Source organism: Notamacropus eugenii, chromosome 1 (genome assembly GCF_028372415.1).
Source record: "Notamacropus eugenii isolate mMacEug1 chromosome 1, mMacEug1.pri_v2, whole genome shotgun sequence".
Taxonomy (NCBI): Eukaryota; Metazoa; Chordata; class Mammalia; order Diprotodontia; family Macropodidae; genus Notamacropus; species Notamacropus eugenii.
Genome location: NC_092872.1, coordinates 654,662,207 through 654,678,839, shown reverse-complemented (window position 1 = coordinate 654,678,839; position 16,633 = coordinate 654,662,207). Strand labels below are relative to the sequence as shown.

The 16,633-nt window shown below is 39.0% G+C and overlaps 1 pseudogene; it reads left to right on the top strand.

The window, feature by feature from the left end:
- Positions 1-1,086: 1,086 nt before the first annotated feature.
- LOC140519481 (protein LSM14 homolog B pseudogene) lies at positions 1,087-16,117 on the top strand (annotated as a pseudogene).
- Positions 16,118-16,633: the final 516 nt, after the last annotated feature.

The following is a 16,633-nucleotide window of genomic DNA, read 5'->3' as shown; positions in this document are numbered from 1 at the left end:
TAATTTCCCTAATTTTTTGAAAATTTACTTGTTTTTGAAATGCAGTTTTTAGGCCTTCTAACAGCCAAAGTACCATGAGGTCTCTCTTTTGCCTGTCTTCACTCTTTTGATAGTCCCATCTAGGGTCACTCGTGGGAACAGCAGCTACTCCTGGGGGGTATTTTATGGGATTATTGCTAGCTATATGATCTCCAAACTTTTGGGCATGTTCCCAAATTCTCCCCTTCTCCGCAACGGTACAACAGACAGAGAAAAGAATATGCAGATCCTTCCAAGAAAGTTCAAATTGTAGGGATATGTCCTTAAAACCCTCAGTAAACCTAGTGGGGTCTTCCAAGTATCTCCCCAGTTTCTCTTTAATCTGGGTGAGATATGAAAGAGAGAGCAGAACATGCACCCTGGTTGTCCCACTGGGTGGGGTAAGCACTTCTCTCAAGGGAAACAGCCCTGATGGCCCAGTGGGGACAGGGGATTGTGCAGGAAGATAGGAGTCCCACTTCTTGTGAGGGAGGGGTTGGGGAATGTCTGCTGAACTGAATTAGGCTGCAGGGCCAGGGGATCTGGCTGGCAAGGGGAAAGATCTGCTGGTGCCTGAGGAATAGTAGGGATCAAAGGAGGAGATGCCCCAGAGAGTGCCATGGAAGCAAGGCCTAAGGCCTGAGTGAATGTTGCCCCAGAAAGAGGGGCTACAGAGGGAGGCACCCCAGCAAAGCCTGTAGTTGGGGCCTGAGGTAAAGTCCCCATGGAGGGGTCAGTTATGGACAGTGACACTGTAGAGACTGCCATGGCGGTGGGGCCTGAGACCTGAGTGGGTGTTGCCCCAGAAAGAGAGGCTGCAGAGTGAGGCACCACAGCAAGCCCAGTGGCTGGGAACTGAGAGAGGGTTACTGTGGGGGGGGAAGAGGTACAGGAGAGATACAAGATAGGCAAATGAGGCAGGATTTGGGGGGGGTTGGGGTTAAGGAAAGGTTGGGGTAGAGATGGCTGAGGGATAGGTGGAAGGACTCAGGAGACGTAGGGGAGCAGTAGGAGGTTGTGGAGCTGGAGAAGGATTCAGGAAGGATTGGGGAGGGGGAGGGGTTTGGGATGGCGGTAAAGGAGGTAGAGAAGGAGGTGAGGTCGAGACCCTAGGAGCCATAAACAGGGGGTCATCCAAAACATCCAATTCATCTCCATTTCCCTTTTGTGGGATGGCTCTAGCTACAAGCATCTTACAATCTTTTCTGAGAATGGAGTCCTGAGAGAGTTTGACAAAGGCCCTTATGTAAGGTATTTCTATCCATTTTTCCTTTTGGAGACAATATAATTGTAACTATAAAAGGGTATTACATTGTAAAGTCCCAAACATGGGCCACACTTTGTTGTCCTTCAGGTGATACTGAGGCCAAAGTGTGTTGCAAAAGAATAGCAACTTTTTCTTTTTAAGTTGTTTAGAGAAGCTAATATTTTCCCAGTTTTGCAAAAGACAGACCAAAGGTGAATTCTTTGGAACTGATGAATTTTGACCCATTTCTTGGTGTGGGGCTGGAAGTCCATCCCCCCCCCCCCCTTAAAGGAGGACGTAGAAGTAAGCCTTGAGAAAAAAACAGGAGAAAATAAAAAATAACCAAGCTTTCCCTGATTTCCCTGTGTCCAGGAAATCCAAAGAATTGGGCACCCACTTAACTGACATTTCTCTAACCTTCTAGATCCCAGAAAGTTCAGAGAATTGCACTTTGGAGGGTATGCCCAGGTCCATGGCCTCAAACACAGCCACTGGACCAACAACCTGAGTCTCTAACTCTCTAGCACCCAGAAAGTTCAGAGACTTAGGCACACACTAAAAAAGTAACCGGGTTATCCCCGATTTCCTTGCAGCCATAAAATTCAGGGAATTGGCACCCACTTTATTCCCAGGCCCACTGCCTAACCAATGAACCAACAACTTGAGTCTCTAACTCTCTAGAGCCCATAAAATTCAAAGACTTAGCCTGATACTGGGACCTGAAGCCAGGTCCAAAAGTCCACTTCCAAGGTCCTTGGAGAGCAAGTAGGGGATAGGGAGAGGGGTAGGCTTACATACCTTCCAGCTTCAGCAGAAGAACTTGAGATTAGCAGCTTTCCTGGTCAGGGAACCAAAAATGATGAGGTTGAGGGGTGATGGGTACCCCAAAATACTGATAGTCTGGGTCATGCTTGAATGAATTCAACTCAAGCCTTCTTAAAGCTAAAGAAAAGAAAGTTTATTAAAGATTTGCCAAATTGGGTTGCCTCTTAAGGAGCCTAAGCATTTGTGACACTTGTATTTACAAGTGGGCCAGATAGAATCTCAGCTAGACAGAGTCTGAGCTGGATTGAATCTGAGCCTTGAATGCATTTCTTTAGGAGATGATGGATTTCTTCTTATTATAGTCTACTCTTTAAGAAGTGACTACTTGACTGACTACGTTCAATGCTTCCTTGAAATTTTATGATTCTTTCCCTTGTAAGTTGGAAATTGATGAATATGTCTACTTCATCCACCAATTCATATTGTAATTCTCACTTAACTTATTAGAAGATATTAGGTGGGTTTTATGGCTAATTAAATGCTTGATATCTAACCTGGTGATGAGTTTCTTTGTACTTAGCTAGGGGAATCTTTGGAGTTTAGAACTTTAGTCCATCGGTAGAGATACAGTTTGAAAAACTTTTGAAGCTTGGCAAAACTTTCCAGAATTTGTCCTCAAGCTTATAAGAAGTGATCCTCATCTTCATATTATGGTGACTTCACATATTGAATTAAAAAAAAAAAAACCTTTTAGAGGGATACAATGGTATCTCCTTTTTCAAAATTTTAACTGCATTGCTCTGATTTCACACTAATGATGAATGACTATCACTTGATTGATTTTTACAATATTGACATAGTGGTAATGTTCCTATTATGTTGAAAATGTTATTAGAATAATTTCAATAGTGTGACAAATACCTTCCCCCTTTTTGAGTGACTGAAATTCTAATTAAGGTATATTCAGATATTTTAATTGAAAAATTAGCAAGGTTATTATACCATCTCACTCTATCTTGCTTTTGAGAATTGGGTATTATAGCTACCAATGCCAACATTAATGTGATGTAGTCAAAGTCTGGTACCATTCTGTAATATTCACCATCTCTGAAGTTGTAAGATTTTATTTTATTGTATTTATTTTATCTGAGCCTGGTGGTCTGGTCAATTAAAATGAAGTTTCTTCAGTTAGTAAGATAATATGTAGATAGTGTACTATTTGGTAAGACAATCTGTGATTGAGTTCACTTTAAATGTGTAGAAAATGACTTCATGAGAAACTTAGCACTGGAATGAAGTAGAGATACATTAAAAAGACACAGAAGAGTAAGTATAATTCAATAATCTTAGGTACTAGTGGATAAAGTAATTGTTGAACATGTACTAGCATCCCAGTCAACTGTCACCATGGACTTGCAATTACTGTCGATATGGCAAGCCTTGTCAATTAAATAATCAGATAATGCCTGAGAAAGTGTTAGTATTGATTCCATATGTTCTAAGTGATTGAATGTCCCTAAGGGTAAAATGGGTTTTGTACCATAAAACAAGCCAAGAAACAAACATGGCAGTTCTCCTGTGATAGATCCTAGCATCATGTTACATACAAAACCCTCAAAAAGTGTTATGAGGAAATTCAGAAGGCTGTGAGGAAACTGATAGAAAGGATGTGACTTTTCTTATGTTTGGGAAGAAGGAATGGAAGAAAAAAGAAAGGTAATACGTGGTAAATAGTGAATGAAGTGGAAAGGCAGAATTTCATGATATAGGTACATGGCAATCATACAGATATTAAATGGAGATAACCAAATGATGACAAGTACTATTCACACTAACGAAATTGATACTTCTCTACTAGCCCTGAAAGCGATCTACATTTTTCACTCTGCTTTCCTCCCTAGCTAAGAAAAATACAATACTTGTATTAAAATAAATATCATAATTACTATAGGATAACCTATATTTTAAACTTTTTTTGCATAATTTCCTACTGTTCAAGACTCAGCATTCTTTACTTATTATTTTGCCCCTTCTTCTCTTCCAGAAATAAGGACCCAATGTACTATTTACTCTTGCTTCAGTTCAAAAGAAATTCTGTTGAAATTTATCTCATGCAACATACATCATAATCTTATGTTGAAAGGATGTTTCTTGATAGCTATGTCTGGGCAACTTCTTTTGAGGATAATTCTGTGATATATGCTGTGATATTTTTATTCATGCTGTGATATATATATTCATGCTGTGATATATATGTATATATGTATACATATATATATGTATATATGTACACATATATATATATATTCTTCATTTGATAAATCTCATCTCATATTTATTTATGTGTATGCACACAGATACACGTTGAATTCATGCATTCTCGTGGCTTGCCAAGATGAAACAGGTAACTATCTCTTCTCATTGCCCTGGAGATATCTGCATGGATCACACAGAGATCTGGTATGAAGTTAGCATGGGGATATGAAGCTAATGTCAGGGAAACTTGAAGACTGACCAATATCAACAGCAACAAGTGCTGCCTTCATTGATGCTTCTTCTTCCAGTGAGACAGTAATGGGGTAAGCAATAAATGGTATTATTATAGCTCAGCACTGGGTCAAAAATGACTTGTAATAGTCATAATAATAATAGTATTGTCTTATTTGATATGCGGTACTCAAAGCATATCATGTGGCCATTTTCAGATCTGTAATTTCTAACTACTCTATTTTGACAGTTTTCCAAAACTATGTGTATAACTAACAGACATTTTACCACTCTTACCAAGAGATATGGGTACACACACACACACACACACACACACACACACACACACACGTGTGTATATCTGTATCTCCCTATCAATCTAATAATGCATATATAATACATGTATGTGTGTATATATATGTAGAAATTACACATATGCCCATACACATGCACACATGATATGTTTTATGGGAAGGAAAGGAGGAAAAATGGAAAGAAATATTTCTATTTGGAGCAATTCGTACTCAAAAAGTTAAAGTTGCCAAGGGCTTACCAGACAGCTTCTGAAGGGGAGTAGAGGAGATATTGTAATTTCCTTACTATATTTTATTTTTAAAACATAAAACTGTAAATCTATTACATATCTTTTGAGATAACTTTCAAAAATATAATAAAATATAAGTTGTTTTCTTCCCTCTCCCTCTACCCTAGATTTGAGGGCTATTAGATATAAATATGTAAACATATGAGGAACCATTATATAGATACTTCTATATATCAGTTCTTTCTTCAGTGTACAGGCAAGAAACAGCTCATTGGTCGTTTTGGCCTAGTCAAAACATTTATGACTAGGAATAATATGTAATCAACCTGGAAAGATAGGTGGAACCAGATTGCAAAAGGTTTAAAATACCAGAGGAATTTGTATTTTATCCTCTAGGTAACATGAAGTCAGTAAAGTTTCTTGAGCAAGGGAGTAATATGGCCACACTCGGACTTTAGAAATATAAATATAATAGCATTTATTAAACACTTGCTAGAGACATTTTAATCTTAGCATTGAGGTCACCCGCAAACCCAAGTAGCTCTGGATGCAACCTAGCACCTAGCATAGACCTTGAATTAGAGTATATTGCCTCAATCTTCACAAATCTGTTGACTATAAAACTCTTTCTCCTCCTCCTCTTCATTCTCCTTCTTTTGATTCTGATCAATAGAAAATAGCTTCCAATGATTATGTGATGCTTAGAGGTATATCAAAGAGAATGAAAATACTACTTCTTTTATACCTTACTCCAACTTTCATTTACTATAGCAAAACATGCCTATGGGGATGGAGCTAAGATAGCTGAGTGAGAGCAACTACTCAATTAAGTTCCAAGATTAACTCCTTCAGATACCTCTAAAAAGAGTATCTGAATGGATTTTGGAGTGGCAGGATCCAATAGGAGACAGAGTGTGCAGATTTCCAACCCAGGACAGACAGGATAGTCTACAGGAAGGATCTGTTGCATGGGGCTGGAGGAGCACACAAAACACAAGCTGTACGAGTGCACTCCCTGCTGTGGCAGGGTCAAGCAGGAAGCCACGAGCAGTCTGAGGCAGCTGAGGCAGCACTGTGGAATCTAGGGCATATGAGCTCAGAACAGGAGGCCACCATACACAAAGCCTCAAGATCTAAACACAAGAATGGTGGGACAGAGTCCCCTGTGCCACAGAAGTGGAGATTCACTTCAAAAAGTCAGGAAAAGGATGATCATCATGAATAAAAAGCAAAGCAGGAAAGACATAACCATAGAGTTTTTCTGTGGAGACAAGGACCAAAAGACAAATACCAAAGAGCATAACACTGAGATTGTACTCCCATCTGAAACTACAGAAAGGAATGTTTACTGGTCTCAAGCCAAATGAGCATTCTTGCGAGAGTTCAAGAAGGATTGTAAAAGTCAAATTAGGGAAGTAGAAGAAAAATTGTCCAATGATTTTAAAAATATGGAAAAAACAATCAAGGAAGAATTTAAGAGGAAAATTGAACTAATGGAAAAGGAAATAAGAGGAAGTACAAAAACGAACTCGAGAAAATAACTCCTTAAAAGGAAGAAGTGTACAGATGGAAGAGGAGATACAAAAGTTAATTGAAGGAAATAATTTGATAAAAATTAGAATTGAGAAAGTAGAAGTCAATGATTCTATGAGACATCAAGAATCAGTGAAACAGAATGTAAAGAATGAAAAGATAGATGATGTAACATATCTTACTGGAAAAACAACTGACTTCAAAAACAGATCCAAGAGAAAATATCTAAGAAGTACTGATCTACCAGAAAACCATGAGTAGGAAAAAAAGAGCCTGGAAATTATCTTTTGAGAAATTGTCAAGGAAAACAGCAGAGAAGTCTTGGATCCAGAAGGCAAAATAGTCATTGAAAGAATCCACCATTCACCTCCTGACAGGGATCCCAAATTAAAAACCCAAAGGAATATTATTGCCAAATACCAGAAATATTACGTGAAGGAGAAAATGCTGCAGACAACCAGAAAGAAACAATTTAAGTATTGAGGAGATATAGGCAGGATCACATAGGACCTTGCAGTTTCTACATTAAAAGACTGAAGGGATTGAAACATGATATTCCATAAGGCAAAGAAGCTGAAACAATAACCAAGGATCAATTACTCAGAAAAGCTGAGCATAATATTTCAGGCAATGAGATAGACAATCAATGAAATGAGGGATTTTGAGAATTTCTTGATGAAAAGGCCAGAACTAAATAGAAAATTTGATCTTAAACACAGATCTCAAGGGAGGCATAAAAAGATGAATAGGGGAAAATTGTTATTTAATATGGGCAAACTGGATAAATCCTTATAAAGGAAGAAGATACTTGTTAAACTTGAAAATTGTGTATTTATTCTGATATACCAAAGGGTATATATGCATATACCTGCATAGAGGGATTGGGTATAAAGTAAATGATGTGATGGTAAAAATGTGATTTATGGGTGTAAACACATTGCAACAGGACATGTGAAAAGGAGGAGGCAGGAAAAGGTAAATTACATCATATGAAGAGGCACAAATATATTAAGGTAGAGGTAAAGAGAGGAAGGAGATAAGGATTGTTTGAGATATACTTTCACCTGATTTGGTTCAAGGTTAACAATAAACTCAGTTTAGTATAAAAATCTAAGTAGCTTTCTAGGCAATAGGAGGGGAAGGGGGGAAAAGGGAGAGGTTAAAAGGGAGGGAAGAAGTAGTAAAGGAAAAGAAGTATAAAAGGGAACAGGGCTGAAAGAAGAGAAAGAAGAGTACAGGAAGCAGTAGTCAAAAATTACATAGTTATTGTGGAGGGAAAGAGAGAAGGGAGAACTAAAAACATAAACAAGGGGTGGGGGGAAGAGGATGGAGGGAAAGACACAGATAGTAGCCATTACTGTGAATGTGATTGGGATGACCTCGCCTATAAAATGGAGGTGAATAGTAGAATGGCTTAAAAACGATAATACAACTATATGTTGTTCACAAGAAACACATTTGAAATGGGGGGGGGGGGGAGATACATGCAAGATAAATGTAAAAGACTGGAACAGAATATCTTGTGCTTTAGCTGATGTAAAAAAATGCAGCAGTAGCAATCCTAATCTCAGAAAAATATCAAGTAGAAATTTATCTAATCAAAAGGTATAGGGAAGGAAATTATATACTGCTAAAAGGTACCATAGACAACAAATCAATACCTTTACAAAACATTTATACTCCCAGTGTTATAGCATCTCAATACTTCGAGGAGAAGTTAAGGGAGTTACAGAAAGAAATATGCAATAAAATTATACTAGTGGGAGGCATCAATCTCCCCCTCTTTGAATTTGATAAATCTTTTTTATACTAATTTTATTTATTTTTAGTGTTCTACAATCACTACTATAAAACTTTGATTTTTTCCCCCCACTTGCTCCCCACCACCCCCTCTCTCCCCGAGAAGGAATACAATTCTATATAAGTTCTACACATACATTCCTACTTAATACATTTTCACTATAGTCATGCTGTGTAGAGGAACTAAAATAAATGGGAGAAATCATAAAACAAACCAAGACATTAAATACACACAAAGATCTGCTACATTCTGTGATTGAATTCCATAGTTCTTTCTCTGGATGTGGAAGGCATTTTGCCTTAGAAAATCATCGGGAATTTTTTTTTTCGTTTGTCCTTGCATTGCTGTGAAGATCCAAGTCTACCAGAAAAAACTCTCCACACTGTGGTCGTTGCTGTGCACAAAGTTCTCCTGGTTCTGTTCCTTTCTCTCATGATGAGATCATATAAGTCTTTCCAGGCCTCTCTGAAGTCTTCTTGTTCCTCATTTCTTATAGCGCAATAGTATTCCATTACATTCATGTACCACACTTTATTCAGCCATTCCCCAATTGATAGGCATTCCCTTGATTTACATGAACTTGATAAATATAACCTCAAAATAAACAAAAATGAAGGATGTGAATAAAACTCCAGATAAGGTAGACATGATAGATCTGCGGAGAAAACTGAATGCAAAGAGAAAGGAATATATATTTTTCTCAGTGGTACATGGCACATATACAAAAATTGATCATGTATTATGGCATAAAAACTTCACAATACAATACAGAAAAGCAAAGAGAGTCAATGCATCGTTCTCAGATCACAATGCACTAAAAATGATATGTAACAAAAATCAGTGGAAGATTAACCAAAAATTAATTGGAAACTAAATAATCTAATGATAGAGAATGAGTGGGTTATTCAAAAAATCATAGAAACTATCAACAACTTCATTCAAGAGAATGACAATAATGAGATCAACTACCAAATTTTGTGGGATACTGCAAAAGGAGTTCTTAGAGGAAGGTTTATATCTTTGAATGTGTACATGAATAAAATAGAGCTCAATGAATCAACAATCATGCAGCTGAAAAATCTAGAAAAGAACAAACTGCAAATTCCCCAAGTACATATCAAATTAGAAATACTGAAAACCAAAGGAGAGGTTAAGAAAATTGAAATTAAGAAAACTATTGAATAAATAATAAGAGTTGGTTTTATGGGAAAAAAACAACAACTGGTAATCCTTGGCTAAATTTGATTTAAAAGAGAAAGAAAACAAAATTATTAATATCAAAAATGAAAAGGATGAACTCACCAACAATGAGGAGGAAATTAAAACAATAATGAGAAATTACTTTCCCCAAATAAGTTGCCCATAAATTCGACAATCAAAATGAGACAGACGATTATTTTAAGAAAAATAAGTTGCTGAGAATAACAGAAGTAGAAGCTGCATGCTTAAATAACCCCTTAACAGAAAAAGAAATTGAACAAGTCATCAATGACCTCCCTAGGAAAAAAATGTCTAGGACCAGATGTATTTAAAAATGAATCCTATCAAACCCCTGAAGAACAGTTATTTCCAATAGTACATAGACTATTTGGGAAAATTAGGGAAGAAGGAGTCCTACTAAATTCTTTTTTTTAATAAAAATACGGTTCTGATACCTAAACCAAGACAATGAAAAACACAGAAAGAAAATAGTAGACCAATTTCTCTGAAGAGTAAATACACAAATATTTAAGTAAGATATTAGAAAAAAGAATATACCAAATTAGCATGAGAATAATATATTATGATCTAGAAGGATTTACACCAGAATTACATGGCTGGTTCAATATCAGGAAAACTATTAGCATTACTATTCATATAAACAATGAAACCAATAGAAACCACAAGATTATCTGAATTGATGCCAAAAAAGTTTTGACAAAATACAACAACCATTCATTTTGAAAACACTGGAGATCATAGGAATAAATGGGACTTTCCATAAAATAATAAGCAGTGTATACCAAAAACCATCAGTAAGCACTATAAGAAATGAAGATAAGCTAGATGCATTTCCAATAAGATAAGGGGTGTAAAATTGATTCCCATTACCAACACTGTTATTTAATATGGTATTTTTGAGAAATACTAGCTGTAGCAATAATAGAAGAAAAAGAAGTGGAAGGAATTAGAATAGAAAATGAAGAAACTACGTTATCACTCTTTGCAGATGATATGATCATATACTTAGAGAATCTCACAGATCCAAGTAAAAAGATACTTGAAATATTAAAACACTTTGGCAAAGTTGCAGGTTACAAAATAAACCCATATAGATCACCCGCATTTCCATATATTACTAACAAAGTCCAACAGCAAGTGATAGAGAAATCCCATTTATTTATTTATTTTTTAATTTAACTTTTAACATTCATTTTCACAAAATTTTGGGTTACAAATTTTCTCCCCTTTTATCCCCTCCCCCCCCAAACCCAAGCATTCTAATTGCCCCTGTGACCAATCTGCTCTCTCTTCTATCATCCCTCTCTGCCCTTGTCTCTGTCGTCTCTTTTGTCCTGTAGGGCCAGATAGCTTTCTATACCCCTTTACCTGTATTTCTTATTTCCTAGTGGTAAGAACATTACAGTTGATCCTAACACTTTGAGTTCCAACTTCTTTACCTCCCTCCCTCTCCACCCCTTCCCTTTGGAAGGCAAGCAATTCAATATAGGCCAAATCTGTGTAGTTTTGCAAATGACTTCCATAATAGTTGTGTTGTATAGGACTAACTATATTTCCCTCCATCCTATCCTGTCCCCCATTACTTCTATTCTCTTTTGATCCTATCCCTCCCCATGAGTGTCGACCTCGAAGTGCATTCTCCTCCCCATGCCCTCCCTTCTATCATCCCCCCCACCCTGCTTGTCCCCTTGTCCCCCACTTTCCTGTATTGTGAGATAGATTTTCCTACCAAAATGACTGTGCATTTTATTCTTTCCTTTAGTGGAATGTGATGAGAGTAGACCTCATGTTTTTCTCTCACCTCCCCTCTTTATCCCTCCACTAATGAGTCTTTTGCTTGCCTCTTTTATGAGAGATAATTTGCTCCATTCAATTTCTCCCTTTCTCCTCCCAATATATTTCTCTCTCACAGCTTAATTTCATTTTTTAAGATATGATCCCATCCTATTCAATTCACTCTGTGCTCTCTGTGTGTGTGTGTGTGTGTGTGTGTGTGTGTGTGTGTGTATAATCCCACCCACTACCCAGATACTGAAAAGTTTCAAGAGTTACAAATATTGTCTTTCCATGTAGGAATGTAAACAGTTCAACTTTAGTAAGTCCCTTATGACTTCTCTTTGCTATTCACCTTTTCATGCTTCTCTTCATTCTTGTGTTTGAAAGTCAAATTTTCTTTTCAGCTCTGGTCTTTTCATCAAGAAAACTTGAAAATCCTCTATTTCATTGAAAGACCATTTTTTCCCCTCAAGTATTATACTCAGTTTTGCTGGGTATGTGATTCTTGGTTTTAGTACTAGTTCCTTTGACTTCTGGAATATCCTATTCCATGCCCTTTGATCCCTTAATGTAGAGGCTGCTAGATCTTGTGTTATCCTGATTGTATTTCCACAATACTTGAATTGTTTCTTTCTAGCTGCTTGCAATATTTTCTCCTTGACCTAGGAACTCTGGAATTTGGCCACAATGTTCCTAGGAGTTTCTCTTTTTGGAACTCTTTCATGCGGTGTTCTGTGGATTCCTTGAACATTTATTTTGCCCTCTGGTTCTAGAATCTCAGGGCAGTTTTCCTTGATAATTTCATGGAAGATGATGTCTAGGCTCTTCTTTTGATCATGGCTTTCAGGTAGTCCCAAAATTTTTAAATTGTCTCTCCTGAATCTATTTTCCAGGTCAGTTGTTTTTCCAATGAGATGTTTCACATTATCTTCCATTCTTCCACTCTTCTCTCTTTGTTCTGTGATATCATGCTTTCTCACAAAGTCCTTAGCCTCCATCTGTGCCATTCTAGTTTTGAAAGAACTATTTTCTTCAGTGAGCTTTTGAATCTCCTTTTCCATTTGGCTAATTCTGCTTTTGAAAGCATTCTTCTCCTCATTGGCTTTTTGAACCTCTTTTGCCAATTGAGTTAGGCTAGTTTTCAAGGTGTTAATTTCTTCAACATTTTTTTGGTTCTCCTTTAGCAGGGAGCTGATCTGCTTTTCATGCTTTTCTTTCATCTCTCTCATTTCTCTTCCCAGTTTTTCCTCCACCTCTCTAACTTGATTTTCAAAATTCTTTTTGAGCTCTTCCATTGCCTGAGCCCATTGGGTGGGCTGGGACACAGAAGCCTTGATTTCTGTGTCTTTGCCTGTTGGTAAGCATTGTCCTTCCTCATCAGAAAGGAAGGGAGGAAATGTCTGTTCTCCAAGAAAGTAGCCTTCAATAGTCTTATTTCTTTCCCCTTTTCTGGGCATTTTCCCAGCCAGTGACTTGACCTCTGAATATTCTCCTCACACCCACCTCGCCTCCTGGTCCTCCCAGACAGCGTTTGGGGACTGAGATTTAAATGCTGCTTCCAGCCTTAGGGCTTTTGGCGGGGGCAGGGCTGCTATTCAGTGTGAGAATTAAGTTCAGGTGGTCAGGTCGGGGCAGGGCCGCCTCTCAGGCTCAGTTCCCTCAGGGGGTTTATGTACAGACCTTCCACAATGGATCCAGGCTCCTGCCCACTTGGGGAGCCCAGATCTGCAGCCGCCTCTCAGCTTCTACCTCCCGGGGGGGCCCGAATCATGGGGGCACCCCACTCCCCTCTCGACCTGCCAAAGAGACTCTCTTCCCGACCCCCGTCACCTGTGGGCGGAGGGACTTGTGTGGCCGCTGGAGATCCCATCCCTGAAGCCTGCTCGGGTCTGTTTCTCTTGGTGCAGTGGCCACAGCAGGTCTGGGCTGGGGTGGGCTCCGCGTCTGCAGCGCGACGGACCTTTTGCCAGAGGTTTGCAGGTCCCTCTGTGGGTGGAGGGACCCGCGTGGCCGCTGGAGATCCTATCCCGGAAGCCTGCTCGGATCTTTTCCTCTTGGTGCCGTGGCCGCTGCAGGGCTACCCTCAGCTCCCAGTCCCGGCACCCAGTCCGCAGCGCGAAGGACCCCTCGCGAGAGGTTTGCAGGTCCCTCTGGAACAGAAATCTCCCTCACTCCAATATTCCGTGGCCTCTGGGTTCAGAATTAGCCGTGATTTACTCCCCTGTAGCCGTTCTGTGGGTTGTTGGTTTGGAGCTATGTGTATGTGTGTCTTTCTACTTCGCCATCTTGGCTCCCGAGAAATCCCATTTAAAGCTACAATAGATACTACAACATATTTGGGAGTCTACCTGACCAAAAAAACCCAGGGACTGTATGGACACAATTACAAAGTACTTTTCACATGAAGAAAGTCCGATCTAAGTAAGTGGAAAATCATCAGTTGCTCATGAGTGGACAAAGCCAATATAATAAAAATGACAATTTTACATAAATTAATTTACTTATTCAGTGCCATACCAAACTATCAGAAAATTATTTTCTAGAGCTAAAAAAAAATGGTATAAAACTCATCTGGAAGAACAAAATATTCAGAATATCAAGGGAACTAATGAAAAGAAATGCTAGTGAAGGAGGCCTAACTCTACCAGATCTCAAATTGTACTATAAAGCAGCAATTATCAAAACCACTTGTTACTATCTAAGAAACAGAAGGGCAGACCACTGAAAAAGGTCAGGTGCTCAAGACACAGTAGTAAATGAATATAGTAATCTACTGTTTTATAAATCCAAGGACCCCAGTTTCTGTGATAAGAACTCACTCTTTGAAAAACATACCTGGCAAAACTGGATAACAGTGTGGCAGAACCTGGACATAAACCAATGCCTAATGCCATACACAAGAAAAAAGTCCAAATGGATTCATGATGTTGTTATAAAGATTGATGCTATAAACAAATGAGGGGAGCAAGTAATAGTGTGCTTGTCAGATTTTTGGAGGGTGGAGACAGTTTTGGCCAAACAAGAGACAGAGAACATTAAGAAGCACAAAATGGATAAATTTGATTTCATGAGAGTGAAAAGTTTTTGCGCAAGCAAATCCAATGCAAACAAGATTAGGAGGGAAGCAGAAAACTGGGAAAGCATTTTTGCAACTAGTGTCTGTGATCCAGAGGCCCAAGGCCCATAGGCAGCAGCTGGAGGTTGAGGTAGCTGCAGCGCCTTCAGTGGTTGTGCGGTGAGGAAGGCCGAGCAGTCACCGGGCCAGGCCTTGGCCCTGTACCTGGGCAATAAGATCAGCCTTATCTCCAAGACGCAGATGTGCTATGAGGGCATCCTCTACACCATCGACATGGACAACTTTACCATGGCTCTCGCCAAAGGGAGGTCCTTTGGTACAGAAGACTGTCCTACTGATAGGACTGCTCCTCCAAGAGAGGAAATTTATGAGTTCATCATTTTCCGGGGAAGTGATATCAAAGATATTACTGTATGTGAACCTCCAAAAGCTCAACACACACTCCCTCAGGATCCTGCTATTGTTCAGTCTTCCCTGGGCTCTGCCTCTACATCATCCTTCCAACTACATGTGCCTTACAGTCCCCTTAGAGATATGCCACCCTACAACCAGCTTGCTGCCAGCTTATTACTTAGCCAGAAATATGTAGCTTTCTTAGGTTTAGAGAATTTGGTAAGTCCTCCAGTCTCAGCCGCTCCTTCAAGCCCTAGCTCTTCTCCATCTCCACAGCCTGTTTCAGAGCTTGACATGTCCTCAGAGCCTCATCAGCTCTCTTCTAAGGGAACTGGTTTTCCATCCTTCCCAGTACTTAAGAGTCCCATGGTGGAACAGGCAGTCCAGACTGGTTCTGTTGATAACCTGAATGCCAAAAAACTACTACCCACCAAGACTCCCATAGGGATGCAAAACAATGGTTGCCAGGTTCAACTAAACAGCAAAACAAGTGATGTAGTTCAAGCAGTACCTGTGCAAAATCAAGAACAGGTGAATGATGAAAACAGAAGACCCCAAAAGAGAAGATCAGGAGACAGACAAATAAGGAACCATTCCAGAGGGCAGAACCATCTAACAAACGTTAAGGAAAACACTATTAAGTTTGAAGGTGACTTTGATATTGAGAGTACTAATGCCCGGTTCAACACAGAAGAGCTTGACAAGGAATTTAAGAAGAAACTGAATTTTAAAGGTGACAAAACAGAGAAAGAAGAGAAGGGAGATCTGGCAGTAGTAACTCAGAACAATGACAGCACTACAGAGGAGGACCTCTTAGGATGTAACTGTTATTATGATAAATCCAAGTCATTCTTTGACAATATATCTTCTGAACTAAAGTCCAGTTCTAGGTGTACAACATGGGCTGAAGAGAGGAAGCTCAACACAGAGATCTTTGGAGTGTCGGGAAGATTTCTTCAGGGCCGTAGCTTCAGGGGTGGCTTTCTAGGTGAAAGAGGCACTGGAACAGCCCAGTTCCACCAAACTTCCCATAGAGCTGGTACTGGGAGAGTTTGAGTGTGACTATTTGCTAAGTGGCACAAAGGTGATGCTGTGTATATAATAAAACATTGAAAATGTTACACTTAATGTGGGGAGAAAATGGGTCATTTTGTTTATTACTTTTTGGAAAATCCCACAGTACTACTGCTTATAGTTTGGACTTCAACTGAACTTGGACTTGGTCTGAGTAAAAACCACTTGTGTTTTGGAAGTGTTCATGGGTAACTTCTTTTGAGGTGCTTTGGTCTCTTTCTCCCCTTTTCTCTCCCCCTCCTTTTTTTCTTAAAAACATAGCCTGATTTTTAAGCTTTTCTTTTAGTATTTTGCCAGGAGGGTTTCCTGTATTCTTTAGTGAGGGTTTAAGTAAATCTTTTTTTTTTTTTGAGACAATAGCTTTTGACTTTTTAAAAGTAGAACCAAATCTCATTAAAAATAAACTATTTACATTTTTAGTAACCAAACTGACCCTTTGGTGCTGCTGGTCTGTCACTCCCACTTCTAAGAAGCAACATGTTTCAGTAACTCTTGGCTGTCTGGAAAGCTGGATGCCCAGTACTAAATGGGATTTATGAGTACTTGGGGTGGTTTGGGGGTGGGTTTGGAGAAAATATAGGGGTTGTCACAAGGATCATGTATAAGCAAGCCACAGAGTACTTGGAGTAAGTGTTAGCCAGAACCCAGAGATGAGTTGTCAAAAGAGGAAGAGCTAAAGGTGACTTCCAAGAGGCCCTA